Source organism: Rhinoderma darwinii, assembly GCF_050947455.1.
Source record: "Rhinoderma darwinii isolate aRhiDar2 chromosome 2 unlocalized genomic scaffold, aRhiDar2.hap1 SUPER_2_unloc_7, whole genome shotgun sequence".
Taxonomy (NCBI): Eukaryota; Metazoa; Chordata; class Amphibia; order Anura; family Rhinodermatidae; genus Rhinoderma; species Rhinoderma darwinii.
This window is the reverse complement of record NW_027461731.1, coordinates 374019-394280: the sequence shown is the minus strand read 5'-3', so window position 1 is coordinate 394280 and position 20262 is coordinate 374019. Positions and strand designations below refer to the sequence as shown.

The 20262-nt window shown below is 44.5% G+C and overlaps 4 non-coding genes and 1 pseudogene across 4 annotated transcripts; all 5 read right to left on the bottom strand.

Moving 5' to 3' along the window:
- Positions 1 to 2741: 2741 nt before the first annotated feature.
- LOC142681988 (U2 spliceosomal RNA) lies at positions 2742 to 2932 on the bottom strand. The gene has a single exon (XR_012853805.1). It is a non-coding gene; the product is annotated as a U2 spliceosomal RNA (small nuclear RNA).
- A 1133-nt stretch (positions 2933 to 4065) lies between these two features.
- On the bottom strand, positions 4066 to 4280 carry LOC142682101 (U2 spliceosomal RNA; annotated as a pseudogene).
- Positions 4281 to 10551: 6271 nt separating this feature from the next.
- LOC142682073 (U2 spliceosomal RNA) lies at positions 10552 to 10750 on the bottom strand. Its single transcript, XR_012853878.1, has one exon. It is a non-coding gene; the product is annotated as a U2 spliceosomal RNA (small nuclear RNA).
- Positions 10751 to 17561: 6811 nt separating this feature from the next.
- Positions 17562 to 17752, bottom strand: LOC142682027 (U2 spliceosomal RNA). The gene has a single exon (XR_012853840.1). It is a non-coding gene; the product is annotated as a U2 spliceosomal RNA (small nuclear RNA).
- A 1130-nt stretch (positions 17753 to 18882) lies between these two features.
- Positions 18883 to 19070, bottom strand: LOC142682077 (U2 spliceosomal RNA). The gene has a single exon (XR_012853882.1). It is a non-coding gene; the product is annotated as a U2 spliceosomal RNA (small nuclear RNA).
- Between the last annotated feature and the right edge of the window lie 1192 nt (positions 19071 to 20262).

Sequence of the window (20262 nt, the reverse complement as noted above, 5' to 3'; positions counted from 1 at the left end):
GGTGTCGGTTGGCTCGGGGGGAACAGTGCCCACCCTCCTCACCAGTAACGACGAGGGGGCGGTCCTAGGAGGAGCCTCACTTTGCTTTACGGACGTATCCATTTGCTCCTCCCCTGTCACCCCCCTACCGGCACGCTCCTGTTTACCCTTTTTACGGGGACCCACTTTCAGCCAACCTTCCTCTTCAGACTCCGTATCTAGAGACCCAGGATTGGGAGCAGGCCCGGCATCCACTGAGCAACCAGCACTCTGGGATGCCTCAGTTATCTCACTGGCCTGCCCCTTCTCAGCCTTACGTTTGGCTTGGCGTTTTTCCTTCGCACTGGACTCCCTTCTCTCCTCTGAGGCTGTTGGCTGTGAGGTACCTGCTTTGGCTCCAACAGACCGTACCCTTGAAGCCCAGGTACCCCGCTGCTCCTTTGCAGCACTGGCTTGTTCCTCTCCCTGAGGGCGGGGCTGGTCCGCTGGTGGAGCACGTGGGGGCGCCCCGGGTTGCTCTTCTTCTCCGCTTCGGTACCTATGAGGACAAGAAAAATACAAGTGACCAGTTTTTTGACAAAAGTTGCATTTTTTTTCTTCTGTGCACTCCCTTATATTGTGCTCTTTGCTTCCACAGTTTCTGCAGGTGACATCGCAGTTAAAACTGGTATGTCCATAGGTACCACAAGCCCTGCAGAAGTTTGGCATCCCTGAGAAGTAGAGGTCGCCATTCACATTTCCAATTTTAAAACGAGCCGGTGGTAATCTCGTTTCTTGGGTGGAGGGGTCCTTAATCAGCGTAACTAAAAACTTCCATTTGGCGGTCCACACTCCACACTCGTTCATCACTTTCCCCAGGAGTTTGACATTTTTGAAGTAGGCAGCTAGAAATGCTGCCACTTCCATATCTCTCACATATGGGGAATACATTTTAATCACCACGAGTTTGGTTATTTCAAATTCATGCTCTACTACCTTGACTCCCGCTGCTACGAGTTCACCTTGTTTCCTCTCAGCTCGGTCCATAGCATCACGGAGTATTCCTTCTCCCATGAAGGTGACATCGTAGATTCCTCGCTTCGGGTAGTCCTGGATAGCCAAGAGCTCGTTCTTGTGGACCGCCAGCAGATCTTCCAAAATGGCGTGGACTAAAAATTTAATACCACGGGGACCGCCTCCACCCTCTGCCACGATAAATCGTGCAGAATTCTTAAGCCGGGCGTACACCGGCACCGCATCGGGTTCGCCTGCCATTAGCGTGGCCAGGTCGAACCGCACAGCTTTCGCTGCGCCCCTTGTCTTACGGAGACCAAGGGGCTGGGGGGGATCGCAACTCGTTGCTCAGGACTAAGCCTCTCTCCCAAATAGCAGCACGGGGGTGAAGTCCAGGCGAACCTGGACGATCCCCCGAGGCCGAGAGAGAGGGTACCTGAGCACCTTCTGACTAAAAACCTCCTGTATAAATACACTTGGTCTTAGCCAAAAGGCCGAGAAGCGATAACCCGAACGGGCCGCGCGTTGACCGAGCCTGCCCAATACTGCTGTTCACCCCTTGCAGCGATTCAGCCTACTCCTAGGCAATTCCATGGGGCCATGCAGGCTCACACACACTCACAGCTACGCGGGAGGTGAATAAAGGCCGGAGAGGAAGCAAGACAGGATTTGCTTCTTTTGCTTGCACCACAATGCAGTGCTGAAAGAGGAGGAATCGACATAAAAACGCCTTCCTGGCAACGCCCAAATGCCCTCCTGCCGTGCAAACACTGGCAGCAGCAGCAGCAGCAGCAGCAGTAAGTGCATGCCCACTGCCACCCCTTCTCCTTTCACACCTTGTATCAGCTTTAATCCAGTCCAGTGCTGCCTGCTGAGCAGCACTGACCAACACTGCCTGGGCCCAGGCTTTTATCTCTGAGGCCCCATTATGATGTCAGAAAGCTGGCTCTGGCTCCTGAGGTCTCCACTATGACACGTGCAAAGTTCCGTCTGAACTTTATATAAGACGGTGCGGCTCAGTCAGTCACTCAGTGTTGCCTGAGAGGGCAACACTGCAACAGCCGGCCCCCAGGCTGTCTTTTTTTTTGCACAGCTAGTTGCCTCCAGGAGGCCACAAGAGGGAGACAAGGGACTGCAAAATGGAAAATAGGCATCCACCAACTTTACAGACAACTTGTTCTCCTTGCTCCTACAACCTCCATCCTTGCACAGTTTGTTATTCTTCCAGGTCACATAGTAACAAATCCAAATTGCTGCTCTCTTTGTAGGCAAGCAAGGGTTTGTTGCAACTGCAATTCTTACTTCTTCTTGAAATGTAGGGACCACAGTACATTCCATCACATCCATCTAGTGTACACAGGTAGGTCCATTGTGACGGGCGGGCGGGCTGGCTGCTTTAATGGCTGTTTGCTGTTCCCCTACTCCACTCCACTATTTGACTATGGTGCTGCATCAATCAGTGGCTGGCTCAGGTGCAGCTCTTTAACCTACCTAGGAGGGAGGGCGGAGAGAAGACAAGGAAGGTGAATGAGCTGTTCCAATGTGAAATGCCGGAAACACAGAAACACAGACGACACAAAACAAGAGGTGGCAATGTATTAATTAATTGCATTTAATAAATTAGCTCATTATCACACATGACTGTACAAATGCATTGTCCAACAGGTGTTGAAATAATGGGATTAAAAGGGGAGATCCCATCCGAAAGACAAAAACAATGGCAAACACAAAAAGCACTTTTGGAATCTGATTTTAGTAAACACATAAGGAAAGGGTGCACCGGTCCTGGAAATACTGCAATACCAGGTCAATGCGTGGAGTGGACAGAGCAAGCTCTATTTCCATCTCCCTGTTCTAAAAATCCATTTAATATATGGTCCCCAGATAGGGGACGTATCAGATATTAAACTGATAAGAACAGATACTACACTTGATCTTAGCCAAAAGGCCGAGAAGCGATAACCCGAACGTGCCGCGCGTTTTGCTTCTTTTGCTTGCACCACAATGCAGTGCTGAAAGAGGAGGAATCGACATAAAAACGCCTTCCTGGCAACGCCCAAATGCCCTCCTGCCGTGCAAACACTGGCAGCAGCAGCAGCAGCAGCAGCAGTAAGTGCATGCCCACTGCCACCCCTTCTCCTTTCACACCTTGTATCAGCTTTAATCCAGTCCAGTGCTGCCTGCTGAGCAGCACTGACCAACACTGCCTGGGCCCAGGCTTTTATCTCTGAGGCCCCATTATGATGTCAGAAAGCTGGCTCTGGCTCCTGAGGTCTCCACTATGACACGTGCAAAGTTCCGTCTGAACTTTATATAAGACGGTGCGGCTCAGTCAGTCACTCAGTGTTGCCTGAGAGGGCAACACTGCAACAGCCGGCCCCCAGGCTGTCTTTTTTTTGCACAGCATGTTGCCTCCAGGAGGCCACAAGAGGGAGACAAGGGACTGCAAAATGGAAAATAGGCATCCACCAACTTTACAGACAACTTGTTCTCCTTGCTCCTACAACCTCCATCCTTGCACAGTTTGTTATTCTTCCAGGTAACATAGTAACAAATCCAAATTGCTGCTCTCTTTGTAGGCAAGCAAGGGTTTGTTGCAACTGCAATTCTTACTTCTTCTTGAAATGTAGGGACCACAGTACATTCCATCACATCCATCTAGTGTACACAGGTAGGTCCATTGTGACGGGCGGGCGGGCGGGCGGGCTGGCTGCTTTAATGGCTGTTTGCTGTTCCCCTACTCCACTCCACTAATTTGACTATGGTGCTGCATCAATCAGTGGCTGGCTCAGGTGCAGCTCTTTAACCTACCTAGGAGGGAGGGCGGAGAGAAGACAAGGAAGGTGAATGAGCTGTTCCAATGTGAAATGCCGGAAACACAGAAACACAGACGACACAAAACAAGAGGTGGCAATGTATTAATTAATTAATTGCATTTAATAAATTAGCTCATTATCACACATGACTGTACAAATGCATTGTCCAACAGGTGTTGAAATAATGGGATTAAAAGGGGAGATCCCATCCGAAAGACAAAAACAATGGCAAACACAAAAAGCACTTTTGGAATCTGATTTTAGTAAACACATAAGGAAAGGGTGCACCGGTCCTGGAAATACTGCAATACCAGGTCAATGCGTGGAGTGGACAGAGCAAGCTCTATTTCCATCTCCCTGTTCTAAAAATGCATTTAATATATGGTCCCCAGATAGGGGACGTATCAGATATTAAACTGATAAGAACAGATTTTTTTTTTTTTTTTTTTTTTTTCTTATTAAACCATTCAGGTTTTTTTGAATAAAACCGAGAACTGTAGTTGTTCAAACCACCTCTCTATTTTTCAAAAAATCTCATCACTCTGGTTCATTATTTTATTTTTCCATCAAATACAAGATAAGTCAAACAAAATTCCTCAAACTAAATACCGCCATTTTAACATTCGCCATATCCCTTCCGCATCCATACCTTTTTCTAGATCCCATTTATAATAAAAATACAATTTAGCCAATACCATACTAACCACATCCTCCATCTCAAATACTTCTCTTTTATACACATTCAAATTCCTCGTATTCCACAATACCTCTTTCACACAAGTCAAAAAAATCCACAACACTCTATCCTTTTCACTACCCAAACTACACAAACCAAACAAGACAATTTCGTACGTCAAACTCTTCAAACCAGTCAATTCTTCGCACAACCCACTCAACTTTTTCCAAACATCCTTTGCATGCTTACACGACCAAAACACATGACTCACATCCTCATCATCCCCACAACCTTCTCTCGGACACCTTTCAGATGCAACCAAACCTCTTCTTTTCTGAACACTCCTTACAGGCAACACTCCATGTACCGACATCCATAACAAATCTTTCTGCTTATTTGACACATCATACGTAACAATCTTCTTCCACACAGACCTAGACTCCATCGAATTCAAACCATTTACAGAACACATCACATTATTCATACACATACTTCTCACAACATTCTTTTCACTCAAAAATCTCTCCATTCTTACATCCTCTAGCTGGAACTTTTTAATAAATTTTTCAACATACAAATACCACCCTGTGCACTGAAAAGCAATTGGTTTACATAAATTACGTTTTTCCCACCTTAGACGCTGAATCACCGTTCCAGCTAAATATTTCGACATTCTGGAAGCCTTGGATTCTTTAAATAAAAGCTCTACAAAAAAACGTACACAATTAATTCCGATGAAAATCTCCAAATTTGGGAAATCCAAGCCTCCATTACGTCTGCTTTTCATTAGAATTTCTCTCTTTGCCTTCTCAATCCCGCTCCCCCATAAAAAAAGGAACAAAACTCTATTCACTTTTTTTAACATAGCTACAGCAGGAGGAAAAACCAGAGCAACATATAAAATCATAGGAAGAATAATACTTTTGACAATTAAAACCTTCCCCGAAAAAGAAAGATCCCTCATTCTCCACATTTCCAACTTTCTCACAATCCTACCACCTAACTCATCCCAACTTTCTCTCCCTTTCAGCTCATCATCAAACACAATACCCAAAATTTTCACACCATTCACCTGTTCCATATCAGAATCACTCACCCGCTCATTACTGAAAAAAATTTTAAATTTGCTCTTACCCCAATTTATTTTAAAAGCAGACGCAATACAAAACATATTTACGATCAACTTCACTCTGGACATATCATACACTGAATCACACAATACGCAAATATCATCCATATATCCCAAAGCTTTCACACGTTTTCCATCACACCCAGGCACCACCAAACCTTTCACAACCTTATCATTTCTAATCATTTGCAACAATGGTTCAATCGCGCAAATAAATAGGATAGGAGACAACGGACAACCCTGTCGCACACCAGACATAATACAAAATGATTCTGAAAAAAACCCATTCACCTGCACACAACTCTTTGCATTCGCATATAAATTCTTCAACAAACTCACAAACTGAACCGGAAAACCCATTCTCTCTAACACTTTGAACAAAAACACATGCGCCACACGATCAAACGCTTTCTCAAAATCTAACGCACACACAATCACCTTCTTATTCCGACCCTTACAATCCTCAAGCATGTCCCGCACCAACGCCACGTTTTCATGCAATTTCCTTTTCGGTACCGCACATACCTGATCCTCATCAATCACACACCCAATCACATCTCTCATACGATTCGCAATCAGCTTGGCAAAAATTTTATAATCCGTATTAAGCAAAGTAATTGGTCGCCAGTTTTCTAACCGTCTCTTGTCTCCTTTTTTATGCAACAAAACTACCATACCCTTCTTCATCACATCACACATATTAATCCCAGAAAACAACACTCTCATAACTTCTATAACATCCTTCCCAATTATATCCCAATATTTCCCATAGAAATCAGCTGGTATTCCATCGATCCCTGGAGACTTATTTTTAGCCATACTTCCCACCACATCCTTTACTTCACCATCCATAATCTCACCAAGCAAAAACGCACATTCACTTTCAGGAACAAAATTACACACAATATCCAAAAACTCCTCATCATCGCCCAAATCACATTTCTTCACATCATACAGTTTTTTATAAAAATCAGACACCACATCAATCACATCCTTACCGAACACCTCCTTATCATCCTTATCCAATAATACATTCATTCCACTTTTTCCACCACACATTTTTTTAAAGAAAAATCTAGTGCACTTCTCGTGATTATCTCTAACCTCCACCTTAGACCTAAATATAATTTCTTTCCCTTTCTCTCGGAACCACTCCTTAATATCTTTTTTTGTTTTTTCCAAATCGTGTCTTACATCCATACCCAAATTTTTACATTGTTGAAGGAACGTCATCCGCATATTAAAGCGTGAATATTCTAATCTTTTCCTTCTCGCTCTTCTATACCCTATCTGTCTAAAAAACCCACCAATCTTTTTTTTCACCCATACCCACCATTCACACACATTAGAGAAAGAACTTTTCTTCCTAACCCAAAACCCATATTTTTTCCCAAACCTAGTTTTTTCCCTTTTATCACTCAGAAAACTAACATTCATCTTCCATACCCCTCTACCATAAAAGAAATTATTTATAACAAAAACCCCCAACAAACACTCGTGATCTGAAAACCACACTCTCTCCTGCGCATAATCTACACATTTCATTGCAGAGGTAGAAAAAAAGAAAAAGTCCAGACGAGAATCCGTTCTTCCGTCATCGGCATGATAGGTAAATGGACCTGGTTTCCTGGTGACAGCGTCCTGCAAAGCAAAGTCCTGCAAAATTTTATTCCACAAAACTCCGGTAGCGTCCACATTAGACTCTGTGGATCCAGCTCGGGCCTGCTTCTCCAGGATACAGTTAATGTCACCAACAATAATTACAGGAACTTTACCGTGTAGAAAAAATTTTAAAGTATCAAAAAGTGCCAACCTATCAGATTTCACAGCATGGCCATAGATATTGATAAGCCTAAACTGCCACCCCTTGTAGGATAGTAACACGCAGACACATCTTCCTTCCTGAATGATTTGAGTCTGTTTGATGACAAACTCATTATTTTTAAAGAGAATACCAATTCCATCGTTCCTATTTGTGGAAGAAAAGGACCAAATTGCTTCCCCAAACTTCCATTCTTCTTTACTAGGATTTTTTGACAAACCACATTCTTGTACACAAACAATGTCACTGCCCTTAGAGGCCAAAAAGTCCAGGACTGCAGCACGCTTGTGAGCAGAGGAGAACACCCGTACATTTTGAGAGACAATCTTTAATCTCAAAGACATGCGGGCATAGTATGGTTAGTGCAAAGGAAAGCCATGAGATAACCAGAACATATCACGTCCCAGGGAAATACATAGCTCTTTCCAGATTTGCCACATTGACTTCACTGAGGAAACCTTCCCCAGGGGAGCTGGGTACTTCTGAGGCCACCTCAGATGACTTAGGGCTAGAACTAGAGTCACTGTCCAGCAATGAGAAGGGATTTGCATGAGCAGAATCTTCCAATAAGCCTATCTTCAGTCTCTTCACCGCCTTTCCAGACTTCCCCCTTTTTGAGACCACTTTATGAAAAATTTCAGCACTAGTGGCACTAGGCATCCTGGCCTCCTTCTCGTCCTCCTCCGATATTGACCACTCCACTTTAGCTGAGTCTTCCATTTTTGACTCTGGGCTAGAAAAAGACAAAATTTGCATACTTGCACCATCATCAGGGGAAGCACACCCAATAGGTGGCGCTGTGTCTTCACCTTCCATAGGCATAACCCCAGGTGTTTCATCAACACTTTGCTCTGCAGGAGGGACCACACCCAACTCCATGCTGTTAGTATGTGAGGTTAGAACCTCTCCTAATCCAGCTTTCCCAGGGTCCTGAGAAGCAGGCACAGAAACACTGCCAGCTGGCTCTGAAATTGCATCAGAAGTGGCAGCAAGGGAACTTGTTGTTCTCACCTGTCTGCCCCATGTTCTTCTCTCTTGCCCTAAAAAGGGAAACACCTTTGGACATTTCCTACAAGTATGACCCGGCAAACCACAAATGTCACACCTGGATGGGGAAATACATGCACTAGCCTCATGTCCTGTTTCTTTGCAATTCCTGCATACTTTGCCTTTGCATGCATCTTTGGTATGCCCGTAGGAAAAACATGATCTGCAAAAACATGGCATATCTTGGTAATAAAGATATCCCTTATTACCACCAATTGAAAAATTTGCAGGAGGATTCATCACTCCTCCAATACAGCTGGAGTCAGGTTTCAGCCTGACCCAGTACTTAATATCACCATTGAAAACTCCCCATAGGTTCTTCTGCTCCACACCTCCTCTAACATGGGTACAGTAGTGAGCTAAGAAGGCCCTGACCAGCCTTCTATCCAGAAATGGGTTATACATGTGGATGGTAATACATTTCTCCACTGCTGAAAAAAGAGGTTGCACTTCAATAGATTTTAAAGCCTCATGCATGTGTTTCTCCTTGAGCAACTGAAAAACATTTAGACAGTAGGCGGCCTCAAAAAAGGATACATCATATGTAGCAATATTGCTGAAAGCTTGGATACAGAATACCTCTACCAACTTAACTCCAGCCAGGTCCAGAAGGATGTTCTCAATGATATGTCCAGTATCAACTTCTTCTCTCCTCTGCTCATTCACCACAAAACGGATAGTGTTACGCACAGCTGCCATCTTGAAAAGGAATGCCCAACGGCACGGTGATCGCTCCCAAAAACGTCGGATAGGACTCCACGAAAAGGCCGAACCCCCCGGCCCAGACCAGGCAATGAACCTGATCTGAGCCAAAAGGCCGAGAAGCGATAACCCGAACGGGCCGCGCGTTGACCGAGCCTGCCCAATACTGCTGTTCACCCCTTGCAGCGATTCAGCCTACTCCTAGGCAATTCCATGGGGCCATGCAGGCTCACACACACTCACAGCTACGTGGGAGGTGAATAAAGGCCGGAGAGGAAGCAAGACAGGATTTGCTTCTTTTGCTTGCACCACAATGCAGTGCTGAAAGAGGAGGAATCGACATAAAAACGCCTTCCTGGCAACGCCCAAATGCCCTCCTGCCGTGCAAACACTGTCAGCAGCAGCAGCAGCAGCAGTAAGTGCATGCCCACTGCCACCCCTTCTCCTTTCACACCTTGTATCAGCTTTAATCCAGTCCAGTGCTGCCTGCTGAGCAGCACTGACCAACACTGCCTGGGCCCAGGCTTTTATCTCTGAGGCCCCATTATGATGTCAGAAAGCTGGCTCTGGCTCCTGAGGTCTCCACTATGACACGTGCAAAGTTCCGTCTGAACTTTATATAAGACGGTGCGGCTCAGTCAGTCACTCAGTGTTGCCTGAGAGGGCAACACTGCAACAGCCGGCCCCCAGGCTGTCTTTTTTTTTGCACAGCTAGTTGCCTCCAGGAGGCCACAAGAGGGAGACAAGGGACTGCAAAATGGAAAATAGGCATCCACCAACTTTACAGACAACTTGTTCTCCTTGCTCCTACAACCTCCATCCTTGCACAGTTTGTTATTCTTCCAGGTCACATAGTAACAAATCCAAATTGCTGCTCTCTTTGTAGGCAAGCAAGGGTTTGTTGCAACTGCAATTCTTACTTCTTCTTGAAATGTAGGGACCACAGTACATTCCATCACATCCATCTAGTGTACACAGGTAGGTCCATTGTGACGGGCGGGCGGGCTGGCTGCTTTAATGGCTGTTTGCTGTTCCCCTACTCCACTCCACTATTTGACTATGGTGCTGCATCAATCAGTGGCTGGCTCAGGTGCAGCTCTTTAACCTACCTAGGAGGGAGGGCGGAGAGAAGACAAGGAAGGTGAATGAGCTGTTCCAATGTGAAATGCCGGAAACACAGAAACACAGACGACACAAAACAAGAGGTGGCAATGTATTAATTAATTGCATTTAATAAATTAGCTCATTATCACACATGACTGTACAAATGCATTGTCCAACAGGTGTTGAAATAATGGGATTAAAAGGGGAGATCCCATCCGAAAGACAAAAACAATGGCAAACACAAAAAGCACTTTTGGAATCTGATTTTAGTAAACACATAAGGAAAGGGTGCACCAGTCCTGGAAATACTGCAATACCAGGTCAATGCGTGGAGTGGACAGAGCAAGCTCTATTTCCATCTCCCTGTTCTAAAAATGCATTTAATATATGGTCCCCAGATAGGGGACGTATCAGATATTAAACTGATAAGAACAGATTTTTTTTTTTTTTTTTCAACAAAGTTTTTTATTGGCAAAAATAATATATTTTACAGACTTTTTTTTTTAAAAATTGAAACCACAAGATAAAATCAATGGCATAATACATAAATATTCATACATTTAAATGAATACAAAAGAATAATAATAAGACCAGTAATACAGATGTTATAATAAAAGTACAGAACAATAGCAGGATAAAATTTGTACAGGGCATAAAAGACATAAAAGAATAAAACCATTTTTATTTACAATGTTATGGTATTCCACATTTGCAAACACCACATGGATGTTGCTTCTTTTACCCCTAGCTGCTTTTTGTCCCTAAGATAATAAATATACATTTCACTTAGGGCATATTTCACACAATTTTTAACGTCAATAAAATCATGTTTAAAAAGCAGAATGTTCCTAACCTTCCAGATGGCATTCTTAAAACAGTTTAAAATGATCCAACAGACCATTTGCTGTTTAAAACTTGGGCAGTTAAAAAGACCATAAAACACGTATTCAAATTTAAGATCTTTAAGACCGCAGGCCCATTTCAGCAATGGGCCTACCTTCCTCCAAACCTCCTGTGCATATGGGCAGTTCCAAAACAGGTGCATTACCGTCTCGTCGTCACCACACCTGTCTCTCGGGCACTTGGCTCTCGCCACCAGTCCTCGCCTATGCTGGAATTCACGGGTAGGGAGGCACTGGTGAACGATTGCCCAGGCAAGGTCCCTGTGCACATTTGCCATAAATTTTCCGAAAACGTTCCGCCACACCACCTTGGACCTTGCCTGTGAGAAATTTGAAACTGCCAGTGTATCTTCCTGCCGCCTACAGGAGAGTGACACTTTTTTCTGGTCCCCCAATATGTCAGGCTCCAATTCTTGGAGACCTAGGAGCCTGACAGTTTTTTCGAGCACCGCATATTGTTTTGGGGGACACAGAAGCACAGGAGAATTCAAAGGGACACGAAACCATCGTTTAAAAATCATGCCCGTAGCGTACTTTAAAAAGTAGCTAAAAATACCATCAGAATTATACATTTTAAAACAGAAGCAAAAGTATTTAATGTAAAAGAAGTTAAAAAGGTTAGGAACATCTCTCCCGCCATTGTCCTTACATCTGTACATAAAATCACGTTTTAGTTTTTCCATTTTGGAACCCCATAAAAACATAAAACAGATCCTGGTCACTTTTTTAATATATAAAATTGTTGGAGGGAAAACCATAGCTACATAAAGCATTATGGGTAATAAAACAGATTTAATTATTAAAACTTTTCCCTCCATGGTGAGATTTCTCAAATTCCACATTAAAACCTTTTTTTCCATTTTGGCAATTACTGAATCCCAATTGGGTCTCCCATCGTTTTCTTGATTAAAAACAATTCCTAAAATTTTTATCTGATCCTGCTGCATGTTAACTCCTGGTGTCACAGAGGAATCCCATACACCAGTATAAAAACAGTCACATTTATCAACGTTTAATTTAAAACCAGAGGCTTCACAAAAAAAGCCGGTGTTCCTCAATGCCCTTCTCATGGAAGCGGCGTCTGGGCATAGGATGGTGGCGTCATCCATATAGCCTAGGATTTTTACCTGGTTCCCCCTTCCTCCAGGTATGGGCACGCCTCTGATGACTTTATCATCTCTTATTAGGGTGAACAGAGGTTCTATGGCACAAATAAAAAGGAGCGGAGACAACGGGCACCCCTGTTTCACCCCTGATAAAAGAGGAACACCTTTAGTTAAAAATCCGTTGATAGAAATTTGGCTAAAACAGGATCTATATAAAAGCTTAATACGTGTTAAAATAATTTCAGGAACAGCCATCTTTTTAAGAACCATAAAAAGATATTCATGGGAGACCCGGTCAAAAGCCTTCTCGAAATCTAAGGATAAAATAGCAAGACTTTGACCCCTTTCTTTAAAATACCAAATGATGTCACGTAAAATATTCAGGGACTCAGTAATTGACCTCCCAGGTACCCCACATACCTGGTTTGGATGGATTAATTTATGAATAAAAGGTTTAAAACGGATTGTTATTAGTTTAGCTAAAATTTTACAATCAACGTTTAAAAGAGTAATAGGACGCCAGTTTTTTAACTGGTCCTTCTCACCTTTTTTAAAAATTAAGGACACAATCCCCCTCCTCCAGGAAGGGGGCAGCTCTTCAGTAATAAAAACTTCCTTATACAATAAAAACATGTCATTCTTTAAAATTTCCCAAAAAGCATGATAAAATTCGATGGGCAGACCATCTTCCCCAGGAGCTTTCCCATTAGAAAAACTTTTAAAAGCAAATAAAAGTTCCTCCAAAGTAATAGTACGGGATAAAACTTCCTGGTCTAAAATATCTAGCTTGACATCAAGGGAATTAAGAACATGTTCTAAAAAGGAAGGGTCAATATTTTTCTTATTAAAAAGAGATTGGTAGAAATTAAAAGCAGAATTTAAAATGCCGACCATAGTGGTTTCTCCTTCAAGGTTTAAAATGACATCTCGTTTATCCATTACCTTTTTGAAGAAGAACCGGGAACACTTCTCGCCATCCTCGAGGTGCTTTACATGTGAATTAAAAATTATTTGTTTCCCTTTCTCTTCTATGGCATGTTTTATTTCAGCTTTAAGATTTAAGATATCATCATCAACATCCATACCAATCTCCTTCAATTTAAAAAGTACATGTAAACGTTTATTAAGAACATAAAACCATTGTTTTTTCTCTTTTGCTTTCTTCTTACCTGCTCGAATAAAAAAAGCTCTGATTTTGGGTTTAATGCCCTCCCACCAGTGTAGCATAGGCTGACTGGGCGCTCTATGGGACTGCCAACACTGGTAGGTCCGCACAAACTCCTCTTTAATGATGGGGTCCTCCAGGAGTGTGGTGTTTAGTCTCCAGGGACCCCTACAAGCTTTTTGCTCTCCCTCTAGCTCCAGGTGCACCGAAAGGAGCTTGTGATCAGATAAAATATTTGTTAAAAGCAAACATTTTTTGGGAATAAAACTATTAGAAGTGAAAATAAAATCAATTCTGGAGCTCACTCTTCCATTGGACCAGGTGGGGCCTGGGTCCGCAGGCAAGAGTTCCCTCCAGCAATCTTTCAGTCTAAAATCACCAATAAAATTCTTGAGCAGGTAAGAAGTACGGTCAATTTTTCGATTAAAATCCCCACCCTGCCGGTGTTCTCCATCTCGTACACAGTTAAAATCACCACCCACCAGCAGGGGGGTAGACCCAACACAAAACAATGGTAAAATCTCTAATAGTTCTGCCCTCTCCTGTTTGGTAGGAGGGGCATAAACGTTTAAAACACGAATTAAAATTCCATTAAAAAGCAAATGTATTAAAATAGCTCTGCCGGGCATGATTTCAGTCACTGTTTGGATGGAGATAAAACGACCTCGGCAGAGCAATCCAACCCCCGCAGAGCGACAGTCATTTCCACCAGACCAGACTGAGGGGCCTAGTTTCCAGTCCATCTTTAAATCTTGATATTCCAAGTCATTAGGGATTCCACATTCTTGAAGCAGGCAAAGGTCAAAGTCCACAGTCTCTAAAAATGAAAATAAAGCAGTCCTGCGAACAGGTCTCTTTAGGGACCTCACATTTAGTGAGGCGACTTTGATAGGAACCAACATAATCTTAGTTGAGGTCAGAGTCCGAACCAGAAGAGTCGTACTCGGAGATCAGCTGCGAATCTGGACCCCCTTTTTGAGGGGTCAATAAATCTTTAATGTAGGCAGGGTCAGAGCCAGATACGTGGGCGGCTCCAACCCCCACACTGCTTTCGTCTGAACTCCGGTAGGCAGCTTTCCTCCGAACTCCGGACTCCTCTTCCTCTCGTTGTCTCTTCGCAGAATGGCTCCTATCCATCTCCTCGAAGTCGCTCTCACCTATCTCTGGCCCCTGGCTGAAGATATCGCTGATGTCTCTACTGGGCAGCTGCACAGGGGCCTGTGAGGTCCCATCACTTTTGGCAACCTTTGCCTGCTTATGGGGAGCCTTCATCGCAAGCCCCTCCACAACCGCAGTGGAGGAACTTTGCTCTGGCCCCCCCGTTGACCGGCAATGGTCAAAACGAGGCTCCAATCCAGCATGTTTGGGGGTTTTCTTAATAGAGCCCTCGTTTGACACAGAGTGTCTCCGCTCCATGCCCACACTCTTGGGACAGGCGTCAGGTCTTACCGCAGAACCTACGGAAGCACGACGCCTGTCGCTAACCACTGCCTCAACAGGGTCCACTGCAGGCGGAGCAGAGGACCCGTCTGCAGAGGTGCCGGTCAACTTATGTCCAGCAGAGTCAGAATTCCTCCTGCTCTGCCTGGACCCGGTGGAATCCCTATGGCCGTCCCTCGAGGCTGACATCGGTGGGCCCCCCGATGGAGCTGTGAAGGACTTTGGCCTGGACCCCTCAGTCGTCAATGCTCGTTTTTGGGCATTACCAGCAGCATCTGCACATGTTGCAAACCGCCGCTCTGGCCCTGGTCTGGGTGGCCCAGATTTCGCTCTGCGGGGGCAGTCTTTAAAAGCATGCCCAGTCATGCCGCACAGATTGCACAATACCTCGGAACTGCATTTTGCCGCTACGTGTCCAACCTGGCCACACCTATTACACTGCACCACATGGGGCCGGTCACAATGTTCTCTGGTGTGGCCATATCTCAAGCAGTTCCGGCAGGCTATTGGCATCTGGGGGTAAAATAAGAATCCTCGATTCTTCCCAATGGCAAAGTTCTGGGGTGGGTGATGTAAGCCTCCAATGCCATTGGGATCCTGGCGGAACTTCACCCAATATTTCCTTTTGCCATTCCAGAAGCTCTGGGTGTTCAAAATTTTGTGTGAGAAGCGGACCTCCCTGCAGTAACGACTGAGGAAGGTTTCAATGTCACACTCTGAGACAAATGGACTGAACATGCACATCACGAGCGGGACTTCTTCCTCCCCGTAGAGGAATAAAAAGTTCAGTCCATTTAGCCGCTCCTCACTCTGGTCCGCATCAGAAAGTCTCTTGTGCATGTTATCGCAACATGCCGCGGCCGTAAAGGATATGGTGTACCGACCGCGGCTTTCCTGGTCGTTGAGACACAGGATGTCCGCCCGCTTCAGCCCCAGGAAGTCCAGCAGAATCACCTCCACAATGAAGCGAAGGTTCTTCCGCTGACGATGGCCTTCTTCCACCTCTATGCGGACGGACTGGCGCAACCGGGTGTCCCCGGATGCGAAACCAAACGTAAATGGCATTTTCAGTGCCTGGGGGCTAAGCCTGTCCCTTATAGCAGCAAGGGCTCAGATTCCACAATTAAGTGAAACCCTCCCCCAAGGCCAAGGATTAGGGTACCCCAGACACCTACGAAGCCCGATAAACGCCCTTGGAATGCTCTTATAACGCCTCAAGGCCGGTTGACCTCTTGGATAAGGCGCGATCGCCGCTCGTTGTCCGGGGGCTAAGCCCACTCCCCAAATAGCAGCAAGGGGGTGAAGTCTCTCTGTTAAAAGAGACGATCCCCCAAGGCCAAGGAGCAGGGTACCCCGGACACCTCCCAACAAAACCAGATGCAGAAATACTACACCTGATCTTGCCAAAAGGCCGAGAAGCGATAACCCGAACGGGCCGCGCGTTGACCGAGCCTGCCCAATACTGCTGTTCACCCCTTGCAGCGATTCAGCCTACTCCTAGGCAATTCCATGGGGCCATGCAGGCTCACACACACTCACAGCTACGCGGGAGGTGAATAAAGGCCGGAGAGGAAGCAAGACAGGATTTGCTTCTTTTGCTTGCACCACAATGCAGTGCTGAAAGAGGAGGAATCGACATAAAAACGCCTTCCTGGCAACGCCCAAATGCCCTCCTGCCGTGCAAACACTGGCAGCAGCAGCAGCAGCAGTAAGTGCATGCCCACTGCCACCCCTTCTCCTTTCACACCTTGTATCAGCTTTAATCCAGTCCAGTGCTGCCTGCTGAGCAGCACTGACCAACACTGCCTGGGCCCAGGCTTTTATCTCTGAGGCCCCATTATGATGTCAGAAAGCTGGCTCTGGCTCCTGAGGTCTCCACTATGACACGTGCAAAGTTCCGTCTGAACTTTATATAAGACGGTGCGGCTCAGTCAGTCACTCAGTGTTGCCTGAGAGGGCAACACTGCAACAGCCGGCCCCCAGGCTGTCTTTTTTTTTGCACAGCTAGTTGCCTCCAGGAGGCCACAAGAGGGAGACAAGGGACTGCAAAATGGAAAATAGGCATCCACCAACTTTACAGACAACTTGTTCTCCTTGCTCCTACAACCTCCATCCTTGCACAGTTTGTTATTCTTCCAGGTCACATAGTAACAAATCCAAATTGCTGCTCTCTTTGTAGGCAAGCAAGGGTTTGTTGCAACTGCAATTCTTACTTCTTCTTGAAATGTAGGGACCACAGTACATTCCATCACATCCATCTAGTGTACACAGGTAGGTCCATTGTGACGGGCGGGCGGGCTGGCTGCTTTAATGGCTGTTTGCTGTTCCCCTACTCCACTCCACTATTTGACTATGGTGCTGCATCAATCAGTGGCTGGCTCAGGTGCAGCTCTTTAACCTACCTAGGAGGGAGGGCGGAGAGAAGACAAGGAAGGTGAATGAGCTGTTCCAATGTGAAATGCCGGAAACACAGAAACACAGACGACACAAAACAAGAGGTGGCAATGTATTAATTAATTGCATTTAATAAATTAGCTCATTATCACACATGACTGTACAAATGCATTGTCCAACAGGTGTTGAAATAATGGGATTAAAAGGGGAGATCCCATCCGAAAGACAAAAACAATGGCAAACACAAAAAGCACTTTTGGAATCTGATTTTAGTAAACACATAAGGAAAGGGTGCACCGGTCCTGGAAATACTGCAATACCAGGTCAATGCGTGGATTGGACAGAGCAAGCTCTATTTCCATCTCCCTGTTCTAAAAATCTATTTAATATATGGTCCCCAGATAGGGGACGTATCAGATATTAAACTGATAAGAACAGATACTACACTTGATCTTAGCCAAAAGGCCGAGAAGCGATAACCCGAACGTGCCGCGCGTTTTGCTTCTTTTGCTTGCACCACAATGCAGTGCTGAAAGAGGAGGAATCGACATAAAAACGCCTTCCTGGCAACGCCCAAATGCCCTCCTGCCGTGCAAACACTGGCAGCAGCAGCAGCTGCAGCAGCAGCAGCAGTAAGTGCATGCCCACTGCCACCCCTTCTCCTTTCACACCTTGTATCAGCTTTAATCCAGTCCAGTGCTGCCTGCTGAGCAGCACTGACCAACACTGCCTGGGCCCAGGCTTTTATCTCTGAGGCCCCATTATGATGTCAGAAAGCTGGCTCTGGCTCCTGAGGTCTCCACTATGACACGTGCAAAGTTCCGTCTGAACTTTATATAAGACGGTGCGGCTCAGTCAGTCACTCAGTGTTGCCTGAGAGGGCAACACTGCAACAGCCGGCCCCCAGGCTGTCTTTTTTTTGCACAGCTAGTTGCCTCCAGGAGGCCACAAGAGGGAGACAAGGGACTGCAAAATGGAAAATAGGCATCCACCAACTTTACAGACAACTTGTTCTCCTTGCTCCTACAACCTCCATCCTTGCACAGTTTGTTATTCTTCCAGGTAACATAGTAACAAATCCAAATTGCTGCTCTCTTTGTAGGCAAGCAAGGGTTTGTTGCAACTGCAATTCTTACTTCTTCTTGAAATGTAGGGACCACAGTACATTCCATCACATCCATCTAGTGTACACAGGTAGGTCCATTGTGACGGGCGGGCGGGCGGGCTGGCTGCTTTAATGGCTGTTTGCTGTTCCCCTACTCCACTCCACTATTTGACTATGGTGCTGCATCAATCAGTGGCTGGCTCAGGTGCAGCTCTTTAACCTTCCTAGGAGGGAGGGCGGAGAGAAGACAAGGAAGGTGAATGAGCTGTTCCAATGTGAAATGCCGGAAACACAGAAACACAGACGACACAAAACAAGAGGTGGCAATGTATTAATTAATTGCATTTAATAAATTAGCTCATTATCACACATGACTGTACAAATGCATTGTCCAACAGGTGTTGAAATAATGGGATTAAAAGGGGAGATCCCATCCGAAAGACAAAAACAATGGCAAACACAAAAAGCACTTTTGGAATCTGATTTTAGTAAACACATAAGGAAAGGGTGCACCGGTCCTGGAAATACTGCAATACCAGGTCAATGCGTGGAGTGGACAGAGCAAGCTCTATTTCCATCTCCCTGTTCTAAAAATCCATTTAATATATGGTCCCCAGATAGGGGACGTATCAGATATTAAACTGATAAGAACAGATTTTTTTTTTAAGTTGGCTACCCCTTTTCAGGGGTGTCAATGATTTATTTCATGATAAAAAATACAGTTTACAATAAAACCAACTTTTGTACAAATGAATAACAATAAAATCAATATTTCATTGCATTACATTACATAAAAGGGACATGGTGGCAAATCTTTATATGTTGGAGTTCCATTCTTTCACAAACCATTTATTAAGAAGGGTGGCATTTCTTTTTTTGTCTAATAAATAATAAATGTACATTTCGCTAAAACAAAGACCTAAAACATCATCAGTAGATAAAACATCGTGCTTAAAAATCAGGATGTTCCTGGCCTTCCATAGAGCTTCTTTGGCGCAATTCATCGTCTTCCACGCTATTATCTTTTGGCTCGCGGTTGGGCATCCAAATAGTCCATATAAAATATCTTCATAATTCAAGTCTTTCAGGTCTGCCATCTTTACCAAAAGAGGGAATATTTTTTTCCAAAATTTCTTCGCAAAATCACACGTCCAAAAAATGTGTCGAATCGTTTCCTCGGCCTGGCAGCCTTCCCTCGGGCAGACGGCAGACCTCGCGAGCCTCCTTCTGTATTGGAATGCCCGGCATGGAAGACATTGATGAATGCAGCTCCAGGCCAGGTCCATCTGTGTATTAAAAAGATAAAACACATTAATAATTTTGAAGATAAAAGCACTTCGTTCCTCATTAAAATTCTCAATCCTACTGACCGTCTCACTTTCTCTTAGGTCTTTAATTAATTTTTTACTATTTTTCAGCTCATTTACATTTTTTCCCTTCAGGTTGAATAAGGTCACTATCTTTTCTAAAATCACATAGTTTATTGAGAGTTTAAAAGCGTAAGGTGAGGATAAAACAATGTTGAACCACCCAAACCTTCGCATTAAAAACCCTGTATTAAAACGTAAAAAATAGGACCAATAATGTTCTTTAAAAAGGGAATTAAAACAGAAACTGAAGAACTTGATTAAAAGAAACCTGTTAAAATTCGGAAAATCTTTGCCACCCTTCGGTTTGGATTTCATCACAATCTCTCTTTTAAGTTTCTCCATTCTGGAACTCCAAAAGAAGGTAAAACATGCTTTAGTAATTTTTTGCAATAAAACCGTGGGGGGAGGGAAAACCATACTGAGATATAAAAGCAGGGGTAAAATGACCATTTTAATAATTAAAACTTTTCCCTCCATGGTAAGTTTTCTCATGTTCCACATACATATTTTTT